Here is a 24,494-nt window from a genome sequence, read left to right on the forward strand (position 1 = left end):
ATTTAATATCATTGTGGTCAGGGAACATGTTCTCTAATAACTTAACAGTTTGGATTTAAATTATATTAAAATAAATTTACTATTTAGTATTTCAAGTAATCCTATGGGATTGAGCAACCAGTGACACATAGAGGTAACTAACTCAACAGTGCATTTTTTCCTTTTTTTTTTTTTTTTTTTTTCCTGTTTCACTACCATTGCCTCTCATTTTTGCCCACTGGTCATACTTCAATTAGGTATTGGCATACAAAAGCTTTTCCCCAGGTTCTGCTTTCTGGTAGACAGAAAGTGACTAAGACAAGTGATGTTGAGTTAGCCTCTTCTGGTTATTAGCCATAATCTCAGAACATGTTCTGTGTACTAATGCTAATAGTTGTATAGAAGGTAGCTAGAAGCAGGGGAACTCAGGAGGACTTTCAGACATTAGTTTAGATAGCTTTGCTCCTGTTAATTCTTCAGAGCCCAAAGAATATAGGGAATTATTAAAGGCAAACCTATACTTTAGGAGAAAAGGTATATGAATTCACAGAATGGGACAACAACAGGGAATATGTTTTAGAAAAATCATGCTGAAATCAATTATTTAAGAGATCATATCTTCGGATTCCTAAGTGACCCAACAGTTGAGCATCTGCCTTTGGCTCAGGGCATGATCCCGGGATCCAAGATCAAGTCCCACATCCAGCTCCCTACATGGAGCCTGCTTCTCTCTCTGCCTATGTCTCTCCTTCTCTCTCTCTGTGGCTCTCATGAATAAATAAATAAAATAAAATCTTAAAAAAATAAAATAAAAAAATAAAAAGTCTTAATTTAAGATAGAAAACTCACATCTTGGAATCCTGGGGTGGATGTAGTTAATCATCACAGTATGCATGAACTCTGCATAAATTAGGATTTGGTAGGAACTGTGAACTAAATAAAGATTTAACTGAAAATTGTACTTTAAATTCAGACTATCATAGACTGTCGGGCTAGGATCTGTGCTTTTATAAGGGCTTATTGTCAGATACTCACGAATGCAGAGAAGGAGGAGAAAGGAGATATCATGTCTGGTAGAATTTCTCCAGTTTTAAAGGGATGACTCAGGATATTTCCAAGGCCCATTCACCTCTCATCAGCAGAAAGGAATATGAAATATATGAAAGTTCTGATGTCCTCAGAAGGACTCTGGAGGAGTCTTGAGTAAGTAGACTACTGAGGGAGGCAGGGTTGGAACTGACCTTGGTAAAGTTTGGCACTGCGGCAACATTGTGACGTGTGAGGAACACATTGTTTCTCAACAGGGGATGAGCCCAGAGCCAGAGAATGGTGCTGATTTTAAAGCATTCAGAGTCTGGATCCTAATAGGAGAGGTGGGAAGAAACCTAGGAGCAGCCATGCTGAACATTTGTGTGGTATATTGAATTTTCTCAACTCTTAATAATTTTTCACATGAATGACAAGTTGGAAGGCTTGAAAGTGACATTGTATCAGGAGTATTCCCCCTAGGAAAGAAACCCATAGAATTAGCTAGGTTGATTCAGTCTGCTACTTCAGTCATAAATTAAGATTCTTTGATATAAGGAAGGATATGACAGTTAAATTTTAAGATTTATATGAATTGCAATACCCTTCATAGTATAGACCTCTATCAAACTGCCAGTAATGTCCTTACCAGTGCCTAGCTGGGCATGAATAGGTAGCAGTAGATAGCGCACTAGAAACTTCACTTTTTGTTTTTGTGATTGGTCAAGGCTAAGAGAAACAGAAATGTAGATGCTCTGTTACATCACCACATTCAAATCTCTGATACTATCTCTATTGCCATTTGGGATGCAAAGGACATGCATCCTGAAGACTGTGCTATCTATGTGCAGTCATAAATTAAGTAACCTAAAACTTTCACAAGGCATCCAAATGAGAGTGGAAGTCTGGCAAAGAGCTCAGTGGAAAGATTCAAAATGACAGGAAGTAGTGGAGTCTTCAAGGGGAGAAAGGATAAATATTCTCTAAAGGCCAGAACAGTATTCTGGGAATGGCCGAAACTAATCCTAAATAATGAGGGTTTCTGGAATATACTGTCATGCTGCATAAGTGGGCTGTGGAAGAAACTGGTACTTGCTCAGCAATAGCACATCACAGTACCAAGAAAATGCATGTAAGTGTACCTCTGAACTTTGGCTAAATTAAACAGAAAAATAATTCATTATGACGTTATTAGGTAGCTCACAGATCTGACAAGAAAATGAATAGCTTTGGCTCAGATTAATGGGCAGCATTCCTGCTCGACTGGGAAACAGATCATATCTCCACAGTTGTACCACAGGACCAGTCTATTAGGATCACTGTGGTGTCTGGGCCACCATATTGACTCTACAACCATGAATTATCTCTAATTTTCTCTGCATCTTTGTATTTCTTCCTTCACATTCAAAATCCCAGGTAAGGAAGGAAGCATTTGGTACACTTTAGTTTACATGGTGAGAAAAAATCTTTGCCTCTTACAAGGACTCATGTGCTCTGAGTTGTTCTAGGTTTTGTTTTTGTTTTTTTTTGTTTTGTTTTACAATATAAGTGGGCTGTATCTGCTGGGCAAAGACTGTTGGCAAATGTCTGTTCTCTATCACCTCATTGGCTGCTCAATATCCCACATGCATTCATCCTCTAATAATTGTACTTTACTGGAAAAGTTTGGAGTTATTTCTTACTTAAAAAAAATAAAGATTGTGTATCTATAAGAACCCGAAGTTTTCTTTATGGAAGATTTTATATTAATGATTTAGTTTCTTTGTTGCTAATCTACACTATAGAAATTATGAATATTTGACAATTATTGGTCCATTTCAATAGCTATTTTTCTGTAGACTTTTTAAAAGATTTATTTATTTGAGAGAGAGAGCAAGAGGGCAGTGGGGAGAGGCAGAGGGAGAGGGAAAGACTCCCAAGCAGACTCCACACTCAGCATGGAGCCAAAGTAGGGCTTGATCTCAGCACCCTGAGATCATGACTTAAGCCAAAACCAAGAATCAGATGCTTAACTGATTAGGCCACCCAGGTACCCCTTTCTGTAGATTTTAACAAGTGTTGTTTTGTAGAAATATAACCGTATCATCTACATTTTCATATTTATTGGCATAAAATATCTTATTTTATAATATCTTAATATATTGTTATTTACTTTTAATGCCTGGAAGATCTCTGGTGAGATTTACCCTTCTCAGCCCTGATATTTTTATATTTGTGCATTCTCTCTTTTCCTGATTAGTCTTGTTAGATATCAATTTTCAACAAATCAACTTTTTCTTTTGTTGATTTTTGCTATTGGAGGTGTGAAACTTCATTGATTTCTTCTCCTATTTTTATTATTTCCTTCCTGTGCTTCTTTGGGTTTACTTTACAGGTTTTTAGTTTAACTTCTTGAGACTTCTGGTTTCAACTGTGATGTGTAAAAAGCTTAGAAGTTACCACTCTTATTCTTAATGCAAAATATGCATTATTTTCAAGTGCAGGTGGAATTTGAAGAGCTAGACCATATGCTGGGCCACAAAACAAATCATGGTACATTTAGAAGGAGTGAAATACTTTAAACTATCTTCTAATTTTTGGGTTACCCAAAAATCTCAGGCCAAACTCCATCATCCAAAAAGAGTCTCAAATCTACTCTCTCCATCCAGAAAGAGGACAAACTCATATTTCCCTGGTTCACAAACACAATGCCACTAAGAAGCTGTGTATCTTACTTATCACTTTATTGTCAGTTCCCTACAGTTGTGCCAGCTTTCCTTCAAACTCTGTTTATGACAAGGAAATAAAATAATAATTTGATTCCCATATACAACTAAAATAAAATAAAAATCTGAGAGGCTTAGAGGCTGTCTGCTGCTGTAGAACTATGTAACTCTGAAAACAATGGCCTAGTCACCCAAGGAGAGTACCATGATCTCAGATAGGATACCTGACACTCGAAGGGAGCCCTGATAGGAAACAGATGAGAATCCATGTTACCAAATATAGACTGAAACACTGTCTGTCAGGTGGAAACCTCCTACCTCTGAGGAAGCTGATAGGGAGCAGGGGACACTAATATCCTTGACCAAATCGACATACTTCTAGTAAAGCCAAGAAAGAAATCTTTTCATTTTTGTGTGAGAAGTTAGAAGATGGTTAAAAGCAGCAAGATGAGTGTGACATGGGGGCCAAGAATCCTCAACCTTACATAGGGATGGTATAACTACCACCCCACCAAGGGGAGGAGGCCAGGCCTCTTGCACAGATTTAAATTTTGAGCTGGTAAAATATAAGCTTGTTGGACCTAATTAATGTGATACAGAGAAGCACCAAGAAAAAGGTGGGGCGTTGTTGGAGACGGAGTGAATGGTTCAGGTTCTGAAGCAAAGGACAAAGGACAGCTCCCTACAGGGGTAGAAGGAAACCTAGCCACAGCCTAATCTTGATTTTGGTTCAAGGTCCTGAGATCCATGTTGGGCTTGGCACTCAGCATAGGGTCTGCTTGGGATTCTCTCTCTCTCCTTCCCTTCCCTTTCCCCCAATTTGTACTCTCTCTTTAAAATAAATAGAATCTTTAAAAACAACAAAAACAAAACAAGGCACCTGGGTGGCTCAGTCAGTTAAGCGTACAACTCTTGATCAGCTCAGGTCTTGATCTCAGGGTCATGAGATCAAGCTGGGCACCCAGTGCGGAGCCTGCTTGATTCTCTCTCTCTCTCTCTCTCTCCTTTTCCCTCTGCTCGTCCTCACCTTAAAACAAAAGCAAATGCAAAAACAAAATACTCCTGGAAAACTAAAAATCAACAAGAATACAATGCTAAATAATAAATAGTTCACAAGATTTAATAATAGTTCTATGTATGTGACATTTTTCTAATGTTTTATCTATGCTGACTCATTTAATTCTCAGGGCAATCCAGTGAGGGTGGTATTGGTTCCCAAACTTGGAAGCTTCCTGGGTGACTTCTGAAACTCATATCTAGAGGGTAGGGAAAGACCAAAGAGACAGGCAGGCCACTCCAGATGCATAGGTGACAGGTTTAAAAAGCAAGGGAACTTATGCACAAAATTCATCTGGAGCAGCCACAAGACAAGTTTATCTCCACGCCCACCTGCCAGAATCTGAAAAGTTTTTATGGAAGCCTTTACTGGGTTTGGTCATGTATACCATCCAGAAGGGCTCAACAACACATTGCTTTCTTATTGCTATGTCCCTGAAACAGCTCTGGTTGAGAACAGAAGACAGAATGTACATTCCAAGGACAGGGGACGGGGTGAGAGGCCTCCTATTGCCTGGGTCCAGCTTGAGGGTCAACTGGCAGTCATTTCCTCTCAGTAAGCTTGAAGGTCAACTGGCAGTCTTTCCTTTCAATGACCTCCTCCAACAAGTAGGTGTTAATTAACATCCTCATTTTACAAATGAAGAATCCAAAGCAGAGAAGTTAAGTAACTTGCCCAAGGTCAAGTAAATGTTATCTGACTTAGGCATCCTAGCCCAAATTTTAATTCTGAGAAGTCTATGCAAAGCTGGTCATAGTAGACTAAATGAAATCCCAAAGGAAGATACACAGTGTTTGTATAGCAAGTGAAGCACTTGGGTTCCGGCATCAACCATCCTACTGTAAGAGCCTGGCTTTACTCTTTATAAACTGTGACAGCTTGAGCAAGTTACTAACCTCCCTGAGTCTCTACTTTGCTGTGTGTCACCCATCAGGATGATGATAATGATATAGAAGATGGGGAAGAGCCTTGCACATAGTAGGAAGCTGCATTTCTGGTGCTCAGCACATTAGCAGGTGTTTGAAAATTATTTGATGGGTATCAGTTGTTATAATAGAAGAGCATACTTCGACAAGAGTGGCAAAATTGTCATTCGTGAAAGCCAAACCCTATGCTTTTCTTCTTTCAAAACCCTCTCATTTCTCCAACACTTGAGGTATACATGTGGATGGATCATATCCATTAAGCATAAAGTACACTGATATTGCCTTGACAATGATGTTATAAGCAATAATTTAAAAAAAGGCCCCCCTTGCTCTCTTGTCCTGCCAATCTATCATCCTCATTTACAGGCTATCCGAAGGCTTAAGGAATGGTTGGCAAACTGTGAATGGTCGTTAAAATACTGATTTCTCCTATTTTTCCTGCCTTGAACAATGTTCATACATAAATTATACCTGATAAAATATTTGTATGACAAAAATTTGTATCTTATTTGGAGAAAATGGCTCGAAAAATATATTCCGATTCTGACTTTAGGCACTGTGGAATTAGGTGGCCATTTCACACACATGCAAAAGGTAATCTAAAGAGCATAAAATGCAAAGAGCCACCGAGGCTATGTATCTAGTAAATTCATGAATACGATATGTTTTAGGTGTTGAGTGAATGTGTCAACCCTTAAGTTCGCCCTTCATGCATACATAAAATTCTCAAAATTCCATAGGATATCCTTAAACAATAAACCTTAGTGGTTGAAAATAAAAGTAAACCATATGCTTCCAAGAAGAGAGGGAAACATTTTTAAACTGTTAGTAAGTCAATTAAAATTGATTCAAGGAACAAAATTCTTTGAGATAATAACAGGAATACTTCACTTTGTGTTAGGCTTAGTCTCAAAGTTTACTGATGCCCTGTCTCTGATTTTTTTCTTTTGTTTTATTTCTGCTTCTCTGGAACTTTAGGTCTTTCTCTCTTCCTTTCCCTCCACTCCACCATAGAAATGAAACAGGAAATATATTCTTATTTGTTGAACAAAACATGGATTTTTATTAATCTGTTGCCCTGAAATGTTTCAAAATGATTTTCTCAAATACACATTTGTAACTTTTATTGCTAAAAAATTTTTTTTCAGACTCTTCATAGTGGTTCATCATTCCATTTAACATGACCTTGTATAACCTTATTTACATTTGACAAGTTGGAATGTTAAAAAACTACTTGAACAATTCAGCAATTTGGCAACTTATTTCCATCAACATGAGTCTTTAGGGAGGGAAAAAGCTTGACTTAAAAATGATGATGTAATATGAAGTATGTCAGAGTAATGAAAGATATACAGTAGCTCCAGACAGCTTATATTTTATCTTTTATTACTTTTAGCCCATAACCTAAAACCCAAATAAGGAAAGATATGTGAAAAAGAAACTGTTAAATATAATTTACTAACAAAAGATGAAAAATTAAATTGAACTTTAAAAAGACTGAAAAAAGTTTATTCGTATTCACTGTTATTTTTAAAATTTTTAAAAAATGTATTTATTTAGAGAGTGTGTGCAAGAGAGAGGAGTGGCAATGGGAGGAGAGAGAAAATCTCAGACTCTATTGAACTCAGAGCCCAGAACCCAGAGCCCAGCCCAGGGCTTGATCCCACAACCCGGAGGTATGACATGAGCTGGAGCCAAGAGTAGGGTGCTCAACTGACTGAGCCACCCAGGTGGCCCTTATTCACTACTGTCATTAAATCACTTCATACAGGGACTCCTGGGTGGCTCAGTGGTTGAGCATCTGCCTTCGGCTCAGGGCATGATCCTGGGGTCCCGGGACCAAGTCCTGCATTGGGCTCCCCACTGGAAGCCTGCTTCTCCCTCTGCCTATGTCTCTGCCTCTCTCCCTGTGTCTCTCATGAATACATAAATAAAATCTTTTAAAAAAAGAAAACTAATTTTCCCTGTATAGGCACTGTTCCCAGCTACAGATAGTCTTCACCTTGTGCAGTAGTGTCAGACCATAAAAATGGCCATTCAAAGCAATCTTAGAAATTGATAGGGGGCGCCTGGGCGGCTCAGTGGTTGAGCATCTGCCTTTGGCTCAGGTTGTGATCCTGGGGTCCTGGACCAAGTCCTGCATCGTGCTCCCCGCAGGGAGGCTGCTTCTCCCTTTGCCTGTATGTTTGTCTCTATTTCTGTGTCTCTCATGAAGAAATAAATAAGATCTTTAAAAATAAATAAATAAATCACTTCATACACAGTGAGAAAAGCAAAGCAAAAAATTACCTGAAGGCTAAGAACAAATGGACATACAGCTAACTTTTAAAAATATTCATGATTCATCCTTTGTCAGCTCCAGATCAGTATTCAAAATTTAAATACATATATTTGCAAATAATAAAAAGTTCAATCTACAATGTCAATTTGGAAATATGTCAAAATATGGTAAACAAATGCAAGAGGCAAAAAATTGGTCCAAGTAAATCTTAAGATCTTGTTCTTATAGGCGAGCATTCAAAGCCTTGAAGGCTTTCTCACATGCTAATTGGCTTTCCTGATAAAAAACTTTTTTTTTTAAGATTTTATTTATTCATGAGAGACACAGAGAGAGAGGCAGAGACACAGGCAGAGGGAGAAGCAGGCTCCATGCAGGGAACCCGACGTGGGACTCGATCCCAGGACCCCAGGATCACACCCTGGGCTGAAGGCAGGCACTAAACCACTGAGCCACCAGGGCTGCCTGCTTTCCTGATAAAAACCTAAAGGGAATGATGATCTCTTTCTTTCACTGTCTTCCCATAAATGAATTAAACTTATATTTGATAGGCCATATTTTTAGAAATCACCTGGTCAATAATGTGAATTATATTACCCTGCTGGTTTGCAAACTATCCCCTGTACACATAAGGCAAGAAGAGACCAAAAATAAGAACAAATAGGTGGCAGTTTTTCTACGTTAAGGGACTTACACTGGACACTTGTTTGGAGCAGCCACAAGGCGAGTAGATCTCCATGCCCACCTGCCAGAATCTTAAAAGTGTATATAGAGGTCTTAATGGGCTTCAGTCGCATATCTAGATAGTCTAATAACACATTCCTCTCTCAGGCTGTGTCCTTGAAAATGGTTCCCACTGTAAGAACAGTGGTAGAACTACATTCCCAGGATGGGGTTGAGGGGTGGCATGAGGAGTCTCTGATTGCTAGGTCCAGTTTGCTGGTCAACAGGTAGGTGGTCATGCCCTCTCGATGGCCTCATCCAACATATCCTCCGCAAGGTATTTCACTTGAATACTTAGCAAATGCGGAGAACCAGGACCTGGAGGTCACTCGGGCACTGCTGGCCCCATAGCTCTATCCATTCATCACTGGCTCATGTGAAGGGCACTTCCCTGGAGGATAGACAGAGGCAGTATATATTTCCAATTCCAGAGAGCACTGTAGCATATCATTATAAGATCCCTGGGGAGGGATTCCTTCATGGCTCATTGCATCTCAATGGAACCAGAGTGGCACAATAACTACCTAAGTGGTATGTGCTGGAAGTGGTGTGCAGGGAGAAAAGAGCATGATACTTGGTATTTATCCAAGAAGTGAGAGGGCACAATCATCTTCATTTATCCTGACTCTCATCCTTATACTGACTCCTCTTTTAGCAAGGAGGTTCAGCACTTTATCCATCTACAGCTTCTTGTTTCTGATGTCTACAATGTATATCATAACCAGTGCCAAGTGATAAGATTGAGTGTATGGTTAGGGGGTTTCAAAAGGAAGAAGCTTACAATACATTGTTTTTAAGTGACTCAGTGCTCTTACTGGAATATCCCTCATATCTAACAAGCTTGTTGGAACACATAATGGGTATTCATCAGAGAGCAGTTAGAAAATAAGTGTACTCAAAAGACAAAAAATCCATGGTCAAATCACTCAAAATGGCCAGCATGAACATTTCACACAACGTTTCAGTCTTTTTGCTGTGCATATCCACATCATAACAATGTTTAACATTCATTTAGTATTGACTTGGTGCCAATCACTATACCAAGTTCTTTACAAGTATTATCTCATTTAGTCCTTATTACAGTCCTAAGAGATGGGCATGGGCACTATTATGTCCATTTTACAGATGAAGATATATTGAAGCTAGAGTAGTTTAAGCAATTTGTGCAGAATCACACAGCTAGTGAATCACAGGAACCAGTTAATCCAGGTATGCTGGACTCGAGAGCCTGTATTCTTGACCTCAATGTAATATCTCTGATTTATACATTCCTGTAGTACTAGAAAGTTGTGTTATTTTATACAGTTTTATAATTCTTCTTAAAGTATTACTCTATAATTAAGTAGAAGAAAAAAAGAAGTGAGAAACAATAATATATAAAATTTGTTTTCTAGGGCAGCCCGGGTGGCTCAGCGGTTTAGCGCCACCTTCAGTCCAGGGCCTGATCCTGGAGACCCGGAATCGAGTCCCAAGCCAGGCTCCCTGCATGGAGCCTGCTTCCTCTGCCTGTGTCTCTGCTGCATTCTCTCTTTCTCTCTCTCTCTGTGTCTCTCATTAATAAGTAAAAATAAAAATATTTTTTAAAAAAGACAGCTTTAAAAAAATTTGTTTTCTAAAATATACAATTTAGGTTTCATTTTTCAAATAGTCAAATGATATTGAGTTAGCATATGAGAAATAATTAATAATGAAGCACCATAAAGAAAAATACTCAGATTTGCTGGTTAAAGCACACAAACAGGGCCAATAAATATATATTTACTTACTTAAAAATAAATACAGAACTTTTTGAAAGTGTTAGGAGAGCTATGGCAGATGGAGCTATTAGGATTTAGGAACAAGCTTTCTGAGGAGTGGTTACAAGAACCATAAAATACTGTTTCTAGAAAATAATCTAGAACAATAATTTACCCAAAGTGTGGTTCCTTTCTTTTGGGAAGGTAGGTTTATTGTATATAGTTGAATAAACAAGTAAGGAGGCAGAACACAAAGAAATATACATTGATTTCACAGCTGGTAAAAATAAAGATTTATATTTAGACACTGATGGAAAGTGAATTTAAAGCAACATAAATAATGTATGTTTTATAGTCACTGGAGTTGTACCCATAAATTTAAGTGCTTAAAATGATGTTTTTAAGATCTAAAGATTTTTATTTTTGCTATATAGATACTTTCACAGTTGCATTTTTTGATTTATTTTTTTATTGGAGTTCAATTTGCCAACATATGTATAACACCCAGTGCTCATCCCACCAAGTGCCCCCATCAGTGCCTGTCACCCAGTCACCCTGTCACCCCAACCCCTCTCCCACCTCCCTTTCCACCACCCCTTGCTCGTTTCCCAGAGTTAGGTCTCTCATGTTTTGTCACCCTCACTGATATTTTCACTCATTTTCTCTCCTTTCCCCTCTATTCCCTTTCACTATTTTTTATATTCCCCAAGTGAATGAGATCATATAATGTTTGTCCTTCCCTGATTGACTTATTTTACTCAGCATAATACCCTCCAGTTCCATCCACGTCGGGGCAAATGGTGGGTATTTGTCGTTTCTAATGGCTGAGTAATATTCCATTGTATACATAGACCACATCTTCTTTATCCATTCATCTTTCCATGGACACTGAGGCTCCTTCCACAGTTTGGCTATTGTGGACATTGCTGCTATTAACATTGGGGTGCAGGTGTCCTGGCGTTTCACTGCATCTGTATCTTTGGGGTAAATCCCCATGCATTTTTTGTTTGTTTGTTTGTTTGTTTGTTTGTTTGTTTATTTATGTGAGAGAGAGAGAGAGAAGCAGAGACACAGGCAGAGGGAGAAGCAGGCTCCATGCAGGGAGCCCGACTTGGGACTTGATCCCAGTCTCCAGGATCACACCCTGGGCTGAAGGTGGCGCTAAACCACTGAGCCACCCGGCTGCCCACCCATGCATTTTTTTTTTAATGGATTGTTAAATCATAATATTTTGGCTTAGCAGTATCTTTTAAAGAAGAGCTGATGGAAGGAAATGTAAGGAGGAGGGAGAGGGAAAGACACAAGAAGGCAAAAGTGAAGGGGGTGGAAATATAGTGATTATAGCACAATTACATGACAAATACAGGTAATAACAGTATAAGTGAAGTTGCATTTGGAAGTTACCCAAAAAGAATTTCGAAAAATCTAAAAGTATACAACAGATATCTCTGAATTCATTTTTCCAAAAGCATATTTTATGAGTACTTACTGTAAATTCTTCATTCCTATTATATAAAAACATAGGCAACATCTTATAATGAAGTGTCCCGAAGACAAAAAGCAGGAGTTGCTTTAGACACTGGAATCATTGATTTCTTCATAAGTCATTCTTCGATATCTAATAAATCTTCAAATACTAATAATGCATCTGCTTCTGGACATCTTTTACTGTTTTTATTTGGCACAAACTGACCAACTCTAGTCATATAATAGAAAAATACATAAAACATAGCTCATCTGATATATATCCCATACAAAACCATATGTGACATTTGGCAGTGGTTTTAAATTATTTTCTTTACAGGTTTTTATTGTGAGCACAATGTAGAGCATTAACTGGAGAATATTTTCAAGCATTCCCCGCCCCCCTTTGGTTACCTTACAATTTCAAAATCAGCTGAATCGATGACTCACATTTCTTTTTTATGATCTTAGAGTCCTTGGACCACTGAGGTTAATCTTCAATTTTCTTTCTTTCAACTAAGACATGATGGACTCCAGAATAACGTTCAGAGAAGATTCTCAGGCAGATGAGACCTGATATATAAGAATGTTGTTAGAACTAGGGTGAGGGGGAAGCCTGGGTGGCTCAGCAGTTGAGCGTCTCTGCCTTTAGCTCGGGTTGTGATCCAGAGATCTGGGATGGAGTCCCACATCGGGCTCCTTGTGAGGAGCCTACTTCTCCCTCTTCCTTTGTATCTCTGCCTCTCTCTTTCTCTCTCTCTCTCATGAACAAATAAATTAAAAATCTTAAAAAACAAAAGAACCAGGGTGAGATGGGGCTCTAGGAAAGTAAGTTAGACAAGGGAGCCAACTATCAGGCCACATTTGTATCTAGCACTGATGAACGACAGGTGCATAAAGGCAGAAGAAGAGTCTCTGTCTTGAAGGCTGGTAGTGCCCCAATGTCTGAGTAGTCCCTGAAGTCTGGTTATGTCACAGATTGGACACTGAATTTAGAGAGTACAAAGCTCTAGGTCTTTTCATGCAGACCAAATTCAATAATAGCAAACTGGAACTAACATTTATTGAATGTTTCCAATGATATGCTAGGGGCTGTGCCAAGTGCTTCACATGGATTAACTCATTGAAATATCACAGGTGACAAGTATCATTATTATCGCCTTCTGACTTCTAGGAGAGTTGAGTCTCAGAGGAGTCTAGTAATGTGTGCAAATATACAAAACCAGTATGCAGCAGACTTAAGTTCACACACAGCCTGATTCCAGAGTAGGGGAATTGGGCCACACCACTGTCTCTCTGGAGGGCTCTAGAGCAACCTCTTAAAGACTAGCAAGTAGAAATTTGCTCAGCATGTTTTGCAATAGCCATTTAACTCTTTCTTGGAGCCATTCTTTCAAATTTTAGAGCATTAACTTGATTAAGAGGTAAAACAGGCATATTTGCGATGAGTAGTTTATAATTTGTACAAGGTATAGGGAAACACTGTACTTTCTGCACAAATTTTTTATTTACCCAGAATGCCCTAAAAAAAAATCTATCACTAAAAGTAAGGTCTATGCCTGCTGTCTAACCCCGTCTTCAAATGCACATTGTCAAAATTTGTATTTAATTATACATATACATGAGCAGCCCGGGTGGTTCAGCGGTTTAGTGCTGCCTTCGGCCCAGGGCCTGATCCTGGAGACCCGGGATCGAGTACCATGTCAGGCTCACTGCATAGGGCTTGCTTCTCCCTCTTCCTGTGTCTCTGCCTCTCTCTCCCTTCTCTCTCATGAATAAATAAATAAAATATAAAAAAATAAAAAAATAAAGCCGTTCTCATTTAAAAAATAAATAAAGATTTAAAAAAATTATACATATACACCTAGACCTTTTCAACAAGCCTTCGCAGATCACAAGGATCCCCAATTGTAATGCATTTTCCCCTTCTTGATCTCTCATGGCAAATGTCTTTGATTTTTCTACTTCTTTTAGTCTGTTTACTATTAAAACCAGTCGTGTCATTAGATTTTGCATTTCTGGAATATAGAGATCACTCATTTCTTATTTATTTCCAGTCTTATGCCCAATATCTATACTATGCCTTGACACATTATAATGAAAATAATTATAACTACCTTTTAAAAAAATTGTGCTGGGGATATATTATAAGCCATTCATGATGAATACAACTTGACAAATTCAGGCCTTCTTAATCTTGGCCTAGATTCTTGTAATGAATTTTGAATTAGCCTTTGCTTGTTCCAATCCCCTATTCATAGAAACTCCCAGATGACTCTTCCCAAGTGTCATTTCCTGCTCAAACATCTGTGTTGGTGGTACTCCACTATCTCCTTTTCAGCCTTCCTTAAGTCTCAGTCTGCTTCCCCATGAATCTGCCAGATTCCAAAAAGTTGGATCAGTCAACGTTTGCTGAGTACATGTGCTTTCTCTTCTCTGGAGCTTTGTTCATGCCTGAAAATATATCTCCCTCTTCATTTCTACTGTTAAAAGCCCTATCCATCCATTTCAAATATCATCCATATTTATAATGTTACTTATCTCCCACCATCTCCCCCATCCTAACCAGATGAGCTCTTATCAGAACTCTCTTAGCATACTGCATCGCTTTGGCCATTTTCTTATTGTTTGCCTTTAATTATATGTTAACCCCCCCCCTTTTACCTTCAATTGAATTTTAACTCTTTGTGAAAAGAGATAATGTTCTCCTCGTTTTTTCTACCATCTTAAGCTCCTAGCACAATGCTTTGCAGGTAGTGGGCACACAACAACTCCCATATTGGGGAGATAGTAATACTAGTTGGTAATGTATAAGCAGTGAAGTCAGGTGGACAGGGCTTCCAATTCCAGCTGGATCACTCAGTACCTGGGGAACTTGGGCAAGCTAGTTAACTTCTTTGAGACCTATTCCTTTAACTATAGGTATGACATTTTACCTACTACACAATGCTAATGAAAAATGTATGTAGAGTTTGACATCTATTAAATATCCAATACATAGCAGTGGCAAGTATTTGTTTCATAATTTTTTTCTCTGAAATATCTTGAATTCCTTCATCTAAAAACATGTCACTTGTCTCATTTTTAGCTATAATATGGTCACAATAGTTTGCCAGGAAGGCAAAATTGGAAAAATTGGAAAAAGGGTGACCATTTTATAGAAAAGTATGACATTATATTTACAATCACATCTATTTTTATTCTGAAGTTACTATTTTTATTTTGAAATTACTGTAGTAGTCGATTAAATAAATTCGTAAATAGTCACTGAACATCTATTATGCATCAAACAGTATTGTAAGGGGCTGCCCCGGTAGCCCAGGGGTTTAGGGCCGCCTTTGGCCCCGGGAGTGATCCTGGAGACCCGGGATGGAGTCTCACGTTGGGCTCCCTGCATGGAGCCTGCTTCTTCCTCTCTCTCTCTCTCTCTCTCTCTCTCTCATTGTCATGAATAAATGAATAAAATCTTAAAAAAAAAAACACTATTGTAGGTATTGGGGATATGGCAGTGAATTAGATAGTAAATTGCCCTCCAGTAACTTCCATGCTAATGTGGACGGTGATCCCACAGATACTCTAAAAGCACAATGAAAAACGAACAAAATGATGCCAATCCTGCGTAGATTAGAATCCCAAGCTCCATTTCTGGGTCTCTAAACTTAGCTGTTACAGTAAGCTTTGGGGGAGTTCAAGAACGGTCACCCAGATTTTTAAAAGCTGGGATTCTTATCTATAGATAGATATAGATATAGAATCTTTTTCCTCGGGGGGGGGGGGAGGTAGGAACAGGAACAAATCAGACCTATGTCTTTGTGTGTAGCAGAGAGATCTGAGCTTTCTCTACTTACTTACACTGACCTTAAAGTAGTTGTCTGGGAGTGAAAGTTGCTCGGTGTCGGTGTCGGTGTCGGAATGTCAGCAGCAGCTCCCCAAACACTGCAGCTCTTCTGTTTGCAGCAACTTAGGCGAGTCCCGCACCGAGGCAGACCGACTGACACCCGCGCCCGGTCCCCCGCAGCCCCCAGCCGTCGGGCCGGCGCCACCCCCTCCTGGCGAGCCCCGTGGAGCCGCGAGCCGAGGCCCCCCCCGCGGGAGGCGCGCGGGGCGTGGAGGGCGTGGGCCGGGGGCGGGGCCAGCCCGCAGCCCGGGGCTCGCAGGGAGCTGTCAGTGTCAGGCTGGCGGGGAGAGGCGGGGCCGGGTCCCCGCGGAGCGCGAGCCGAGCGCCGGGCGCAGCGTGAGACAGCACATCCTGCGCGCGCCCGGCCCGCCGCCCTCGGAGCCGCTCGAGCCTCGGCCCCGCAGACCCCGGCTGCAGCCGCCGCGCTCCGCCGCCGCCCAGCGCGCCCAGGTAACCGGGGCGGGGGGGGGGGGGGTCGCGCTCTGCGGGCCGCTCCTCCGCGCCCCTCGACCTCCGCGCCCCCGGGGCGCCCGCGCCGCAGCCGCGCAGCAGGGGTGCTCGGCCCCCTCCCCAGGCTCGGGCGTGCGCCCTGCGCCCTGCGCCCTAAGGCGGTCGGAGTCCCCCCCGCGGCAGCCCCCGGCTGCAGCTTCCGCGGCGGAGCCCGGGGGCGCAGGGCAGAGGAGGAGGGGTCGTGGTGTCATCACCTCGTCGCCCACCTCGTGGGCCGGGAGGGGCGTCCCGCTGCGCCGCGCCTCGGCGCGGTCCGGGGCAGCAGCAGAAGGCTGGCGGCGGGGAGATGCGCACCCCCTGGGCCACCAGCTGACGGCCCCCGGGGGAGGGGGAGCCGCGGAGCGAAAGGGACAGGATGCCGTTTGATGACATTTTCAGCTTCTGCAAAGCTCTGAGATGCTGTCGCTACCCGCCAAGTGGAGGGAGCGGATGTACTTCCAGCAGGGCATTAATGAAACACTCACGCAAGAAGATGCCAGTTTCTCCCGCTGCTGCGAAAAAGTGTGGTTGGGGGATGTGGTGTGGTAAACAGGTTCCCAGCCGCGTGGGCTCCTTCCCCCACTCCCACTCCGGAACCGCTCGGGCCGCAGAAATCCGTGCGTCGTCATCGTGAGGGCACAGAGCCTGGCAGCACGGATGGGAACTGAGTGTGCGGGAGTCTCATGACTTGGTATCTCGCTAATAAGGTCGAACAGAAACCCAGCATCAGGACAGGAAATTACTTAGGAAATGGGAGACTCCACAGAATGCAGAAGATGGAATCTGTCCTGTGTTCTGGCCTCTGCACATCTAGGTAAGGGGCAAGAACGAGGAGCCAGCCATTTTCCTGCCTGGAACGCCTTCCGAGTGTGCACTCTGTAGACTTACAGCAGTTCAGGCTTGGGAAAAATTGCTTCCAAATATTCCAGATTAACAGGAAGCATAGCTGACAGGAAGACACCAGTAACTGCAGGAGACGTCATATGGCTCATCTTAGCACAGATGAAAGCCTCTGTACATATTTTCACTGTGAAAATTGTAGTGAAAGACAATCAGTGTTAGTAAATCCAAAATGGATAATTCAGTGCTAGCTGCATCCTGAGGGTGCTAGTGGGAGTGTGATTAACACTTCCTCTGATTATTTAAAATGTCAAGTTTTCTCCAAAAGTTTTGGTGTGAGAAACAAGGGCCCGAACTGTGCTCTTTTGACCATGTTTATCAATAAAATATACTCAGACACTCCTACCATGCAGTCATCAAACGTTCTCTTCATAGGAACCAAACGTGCCAACATTTCTAGGTTCTGAGGATTCAGTGCTCCAAGAGCCATTTTTTTTTTTTTTTTTCTGAAAAATCTTGTAGCACCATCTTTAGGAAGTTAGGACAATATGTTTGGGTGTCCAGTGCAGGCTCTTTCCAGTTTGGAAAAGAGCATCTTTTGGTCCAGAACATCTTCTGTGTCTCTCTTTTTTTTCTTCCTTGTCTTGGGCCTCAGGCACCCATGCACCTGCTTCCTCTTTCCTCGGGACTCGATGCTGCAGTCTCTGCTGCACAGCGCCTGAAAGTTATTCTACTGAAATGTGTCCTCAAGCTCTTTGGTGTTTGAGGTCTAACATTATTAGGTATAACCACTGTTTTGGATATGGGCAGAGAAAATAAACTCAACCCACAGGAAAGTGGGGGCAGTTCTTACAGTGGTATTGTAGTTTCTGGTTCCTAGTTTCTGACAAACTTATGAGATGATAAGAGGAAGTCACACAGCATTTTTGTCATCATGCTTTATGTCTAAGAGGGGGCTCTATTAACTTTCTCCCCAGCCTTTCTACTTCCCCAAACACTTATTCTCAAGTCTATGTTTAATAAAAATAAGCCTTTTGCTTGACTCCAGCACTGAGTCAAGTAATTCATAGGGATCCATCCAGGGTGCTCTTCTGTCCGGTCTTGTAAAATACACAGCAAGTCTTCAAACTATGTCTCTCAACACAGACTGTGCAGAGGCTTCATTCAAAGTTAGTTACCCAAAAGGGCTATCATTCTTCCCCATCACCCTGTTTCTTTCTGTCATTTAGCCTCACATGAGTAGGTATATTCCTTCATCATTTTGTTCTGTCTGTGCTTTGCTCTACCATGTAAAACACAGGTTGATAATACGTTGAACAATTTACCCGTGTCCAGTACATTTACTGAATTTATTACATTACCAATACATTTCCTAAAGTGTGTTGAGCACTTGACATTGGATTTTAAATTACTTCTCCATGTATTAACTTACTTAATCCTCACAAAAAATCTTATGAGTTATATATTATTTTTAATCCCACTTGAGAGATGAGGAAACTAAGACAGAAAGGTATTTTTTAAAGATTTTATTTATTCATGAGAGACAGAGAGAGAGAGAGAGAGAGGCAGAGACACAGGCAGAGGGAGAAGCAGGCTCCATGCAAGGAGCCTGACATGGGACTCGATCCTGGGGGTCCAGGATCGGGCCCTGGGCTGAAGCAGTGCTAAACCGCCGAGCTACCAGGGCTGCTGGGACACAAGAGTATTAAGTAACTTTTTGAAAATTGCTCAGCTACTAAATTATAGTCAGGATTTGAACCCTGGGCCATCTGAATCTACTCTTCCACACTAAGAACAATTATATTGACTAATTTCCATATACCGAATATTAATCTTGTCTTATCTCATTTAATATTTTATTTTTAATGTATAAACCTTTGCCCATATAAAAACTATTCCTGACTAGGAACTTTTCATAGATATCCTGAACTGATTTTCTTTGCTTCCTCTCTACAGGAAGCTTAGCACCAGAATGTGAGACTGAAACTTGCACTGTAACATAAATACCACGGTCCAGGTGCAAACCCTGAAGTACCCCGGTGTTCACAAAGCATCTCCTGATTCTTTGTTCAGAGGAGGCTTCTTAAATAGGAATCACTCGCATTGTGGATGGCAGGGGCATGATGGTGTTCAGGTGGTCATTGACCCTGATATTCTTGATGCAGAATTTAATGCACATGTACATAAATGCAGCTTTCTGGGCGGGGAGGAGGAGGAGTATTTGTAACTAAAAAGAGATTAGGAGCTACTGGTTCACATGCAGTGTGAAGGAGGCTAAGAACTGAGGCCACTGTGCTGAAATGTGTTGAAAACAGGGCAAAACTATCCTGTGAGCATCAGCCAAGAAAAAGCGTTCGTAGCTATCAGAGGATTGTTGGCATTTCACTACTGAGGAATGCTAGGGGTGCTCCAATGCAGGTGCAACTTAGGCTAATGCACGCTGCAACCAAGTAAGGTCTCCAGGAATGGTAGGCAGCCCTAGCATTGCTGCCATTCGTTGGGTATTTACCCTGCTTATATTCAGGTTCATCAGATCATTCCTGTAAGGCTGACATTTTTATCTTCATTTGACAAACAAGGAATCTGATGCTTGGAAACATGAAGTCACTTGGTCAAGGCCACCTGAAGCCAGTTTAGTGGGAAAGCTAGATTTCAAATGCAGGTTGGCCAGATTCCAAAGTTTGTTTATAATGTTCCCATCATAGCTCATTGTTTTTTGTTGTTGTTGTTGTTTTTTTTTTTTTATCATAGCTCATTGTTTTTCTGTGTGGGATACCAGAAAGTACTGTTATACTGTAACTTTTCATTGTGGCAGGACAGAGAGTCCCTCAAGAACTTGCTCACATGCTGATAGGAAAAGCCTAAATTTATTTTCAAAGGAGAACAAGAAAATTGGACATCTATCAGCGTGGTGGAGGGTAAGCAAACCCTGCTTTCCCTTGAGGTGTGCTGAAGCATCCTACATTTGATTCTCAAGTGTCACTGGGTATCTTGTTGAACACTAAATGCATAGCAGTTCACAACTAAGCCCAGAAGTTGACTTTGCAGGAGTAGGTTTAGCCAAGACTTTATTCATTGCAAAGATGAATTTATTTCAGAGCTGAATTCGAAGCTGTTCAGTGTTCTGGGGCTTACCTGATATAGTGATTGTGCCATGATCTGGAACACTAACTTGGTACTAAATCTTAGGAGGACCTCTGCTAAGCAGACAGCTTATGTGTCCTTTAGTTTTCGGTTCATATCTATCCTGAGATCCTCACAAGCAGCTGCTCTTGCTTCCAAAATATTACTTAATTCCTAACATTTCTATGTTCACCATCTTGTTGCTATACTCTTAGAAAATGACCCATTGCTTTCATTTTGGGGCACAAACCAGCTAATGCCACCAGTGTGGCAAACACACAAAGCAGAAATTTATGTTAGAGTCAAGGGCATTGTTTATAATAAAAGTAATGAGTCTCTGGCACTGTGGAGAATGATTGCACTTGATCAACAGATCTGCCTTGGGAACAGACACCCGTGTCCTTTATTATGCTTCAATGTGTTTTTCTCTTATAACCTCTAAAGAATTTTTTTAAATTCTGCTGCTCTCTTACACACATTTTATGTTGGCATCTGGTAGTTTTCATCGTAAATTTAAAGAATCACAATGAATGTGATTTCCAGAATATGGTAAACTTGGCTATTTAAAAATAAAACGATGATGTCATTCTTTGAATCCAATTAAAATCTAAATACTATGCCAACCTCTATATAAAAAGTACCTGAGGAAGCTCTTCAACAAAAGGGTATTTTTATACCTTGTGGTCAAGTGTCGCAAGCAGATTTGGGGCACCAAGTGTCACAGTAAGATTTTGGGCTTTTTTTTTTTTTTTTCATCTGGTAATGGGGAAGAAAAAGCTTTTATAAAAACGGAGGTGGGAAAGGAGGCTCTGCATGTTTCTAAACCACAGGCAAATTCTCTGGAAGGTCAGTTTTGGAAAGAATATAGACAGAAGCTTCAGATCTGGAAATAAAAGTGTGATTAGTTCTTCTCATTCCTGCATGGTCTTTAGAAAACCTTGATGGGCACCAGGGACATGCAATGCCAGTTGTCAGAGCATGCATTTATCTAGGACAGGTGTTGTCAGTTATAGGTCACTATGAACAGTGGCCCGAAGTCGGGTCCACGGCCTTGTGTCTGTGCGGCTTAGACTCCAAGTTGGCAGGACTGAAGGACCTGCAGAGCTGTTGGTCCTATTTCTTGCCCGCAGACAGGTGACTCAGTGGATTGCTGTCTTTCCTCTATTTAGTGATTTATAGAAGAGATTAACTCTAGTGTGTTTTCACTTTTTAAAAGATTTTTTAAGATTTATTTATTTTAGAGAGAGAGCGAGCACAAGTGGGAGGGGAAGAGGGAGAGAGAGTCTCAAGCAGACCCCATGCTGAGCACAGAGCCCAAGGCGCGGTTGGATCTCAGGACCCTGAGATTGCAACCTGAGTGAAACCAAGAGTTGGGCCCTCAACCAACCGCACCACCCAGATGTGCCTCTGCTGTGTTTTTACATCAGTGGTTCTCAGTCGGGGTGATTATCTACCCTAGGGACATTTGGCAATCTCTAGAGACATTTTTGTTATTACAACTGGGGAGAGAGGGTGGTTAGAACTGTGGCTGAACATCCTACAATGCACAGGACAGCTCCTGTGACAAAGAAGTATCCTACCCAGAATGTCGATAGACATTCTTTTTTTCTATTGAAGTCTTTCCTGCTGTAATCTGAGCTCATTTCTTTGTTTGGTCTTGTACGATATAAGAGTACAACATCTAAGAGGCAGTGTAAGACGAAAGAAGAAGCCAGATATCTCACTGAAGCTATGGGAGCCTCAGTTTCTTCATCTGTAAAATGTGGATAATGATACCTGGCTTGCAAAGTTATTGTAAAGATTGCAGCTATTGAGAGAATGAGGATTAAATGAAGTACACACTGAGTGTGTGGAAGATGCTTTTTATTTTCCAACAATAGTTACATCATTCTCTAGCCTTCTCTCCTCAGGGATGTGTGTGATCTTGCCTTCCTTTGAACCAAAGGTATGCTCTTTAAAAAATTTTTTATCTTGAGTTATACTACTTATGTGCATGCCTTTTCCCCTTCTAGAATCCAGGCTCCCCAAGACATCCTTGAATCTTTCAGCAGAGAGCCTGACACATGGTAGATGCTCAACAAGCTTTGTTGACCTGAAATACTAGCCAGAATAAATCCCACTTAATTTTCTTTTTATTATAAGATTTAATTCTTTCCCTTTGGATCATTTTAATGTGTTTAGTAAAAACATTTACTTCCTGAAATGTAGTCTCCATGGCACGTCTGGGCCCAATTTGAATGTAGACTCGGTAATGCCTAGAATTCTGGAATCCTTGCCTTCCTGAATCAGGATCACGTGAAATATTTCTGCTGAAGGGGAGTCTTGAGACAGACCATTTTTCATTCTAGAAATGACAGGCAGGATGGTTTAAGTCTTGTGTTTCTTTTATGAGCCCCTTGGGCTAATTCTTATGAATTCTTTGTTTTGATTTCTTTGGTGGGAGGTTTGATTTCTTTAGTTTCTTTCTGGTGGGAGGAAAGGAGATTTTGATTCATTTGTCATATTTCTATTTTATACTAATGTCTAGAGTGAAGCCAAGAGTAATGTGTATATTTTAAATAGCTCTAATGAGTAAATGATGACAATATTTTATATCCTACAATTAGTTTCCCTTTTAAAATGTATGCTAGATGGTCTACTCTGACTTGAAATAGTATCCATTTCTTTGTTTAACAAGCTGAAGATTTTAGGAATTGAAAGCGGTGAAGTCCTTTCCTTTTAAAGGTAGTTTAGATCCTGTAATGCACATATGGAAGTCTTTATGAGTTTATCTAGTTGTTGAGTGTTAGGATGAGCCCATGCTCAAGGGATGACCATGGCATTGTGTCGCAGAATCAGCTTGTGGAATTTCAGTAGTTGGTGGGTTTGGGTGACTGGAAAGGTAGCAGACTCTGTGGGGAATGTGTGTTTTGACAGTGTCCCCTTTTAAAATGACGGTGCGTCTTCTGTTTCACTGTCTGCCCTGGTGGTATCAAAATAGCAAGGGGTTGTGGGAATTGGTGTGTATTTTGTGGAAGAAAGAATAACAAAAACTTCTCTGCCTGTTTCCTTGAAAAGTGTGACTTTGTTCACTTTCAGAGGGTATATAGGTTACTGCTGATTTGGAAAGGAGATCTTCCCTCTTTGAATGCTTTTAGGCACAGAGGAAAGTGAGAATCTATTTACATAAGTTAAAATGCCAAACTAAATCTCCCAATGCAAACGTGGACCACCCAGGGACATTGTACAGGCCAGATTTGGGGTTTTGAATACAGATTTTCTTGCTTCATCTTTTAAACTTTTTAATATTTTTCAAATGCTGCTGAAAAGTAATTGGCATGTTAAATAAGGATGAAACCCCATATCTTTTGCCATAGCTTTTAAAGGGGGGAATCATACTCATTTCCCTTAAGCGCTCCTTGTTTTTTTTTTTTTTTTTAAGATTTTATTTATTTATTCATGAGACACAGAGAGAGAGACACAGGCAGAGGGAGAAGCAGGCTCCACACAGGGAGCCCGATGCGGGACTCGATCCCAGGACTCCAGGATCACGCCCTGAGCCAAAGCAGATGCTCAACCGCTGAGCCAGCCACTGGGTGTCCCGAGCGCTCTTTGTTTTAAAAATAAAAATGTATGAATTGCTAAAATTTGAAGTCCAACAACAAATTATAAGTTTTAGTTTAAAGTAGATGAAAAAGTTAGGTTACAAAACAGTTGTAGGTGAGGAGGAAGATAGCCTCTTTAGATGTTCCCTTTTCCAAGTACATTTTGCCCACGGAGAGCCATTTACCTCAGGAAGATGGGCAGCAGTTTGCTTTGGGGGATGTGCCAAGGTATTGGAAACATCACCCCCCTTGACATTGCCAATACCATTTCTGCCTTCCCAAACCCAGGGAAGAAGGTGCATCTGGGCAGCATTTGGAAAGAGTATTTTCTAAACTCTCCGGGGAAGATTCAGAATGAAAGTTGCTTTTACCAGGACACATGTTCTGGCGGCTGTGGTATTCATAATGACACCTATTGCTTTCTTAGTCTTTATACCTGTTAAAGAAAATGTCATTCATACACTTGTTAAAGAAATGGTAAGACAGGCTTTATTCAAGCGGACTATCTTGATAGATTTCCTGACCCCTGCACTGAGAGTTTGCAGTAGGGGAGAGAGATTGGGAGCAACTCTGGATACAATAAGGAAAAGTGGGATTTCTATACAAGGAGCAGTGCAGGGGGTGGTGTGTGTGCAGTGGATGGGACAGAAAATTACTAAGAGGTAA

The 24,494-nt window shown here is 40.9% G+C and overlaps 1 protein-coding gene and 2 long non-coding RNA genes across 10 annotated transcripts in view; 2 read left to right on the forward strand and 1 right to left on the reverse strand.

Annotated features, from left to right (window-relative positions):
* The window catches only part of LOC102153551, a 55,480-nt gene extending 39,501 nt beyond the window's left edge, over positions 1-15,979 (reverse strand). Inside the window, exons 1-2 of the long non-coding RNA XR_005369394.1 lie at positions 15,753-15,979; positions 12,345-12,467 (exon numbers count right to left, since the gene is read on the reverse strand). This is a non-coding gene — a long non-coding RNA (uncharacterized LOC102153551). The remainder of the gene's footprint in view (positions 1-12,344; positions 12,468-15,752) is intronic.
* LOC111098766 lies at positions 832-10,152 on the forward strand. The gene is made up of 3 exons (XR_005369406.1): positions 832-1,394; positions 5,211-5,375; positions 10,089-10,152. It is a non-coding gene; the product is annotated as an uncharacterized LOC111098766 (long non-coding RNA).
* A 168-nt stretch (positions 15,980-16,147) lies between the features above and the next one.
* Positions 16,148-24,494, forward strand: part of DYNC1I1 (dynein cytoplasmic 1 intermediate chain 1) — a 311,119-nt gene continuing 302,772 nt past the window's right edge. For all 8 annotated transcript variants that reach the window (XM_038556867.1, XM_038556870.1, XM_038556869.1 and 5 more), the window contains exon 1: positions 16,148-16,242. The gene's annotated coding sequence lies outside the window, so the exon portion shown is untranslated. The remainder of the gene's footprint in view (positions 16,243-24,494) is intronic.

The sequence above is a fragment of the Canis lupus genome, chromosome 14 (genome assembly GCF_011100685.1).
Source record: "Canis lupus familiaris isolate Mischka breed German Shepherd chromosome 14, alternate assembly UU_Cfam_GSD_1.0, whole genome shotgun sequence".
Taxonomy (NCBI): Eukaryota; Metazoa; Chordata; class Mammalia; order Carnivora; family Canidae; genus Canis; species Canis lupus.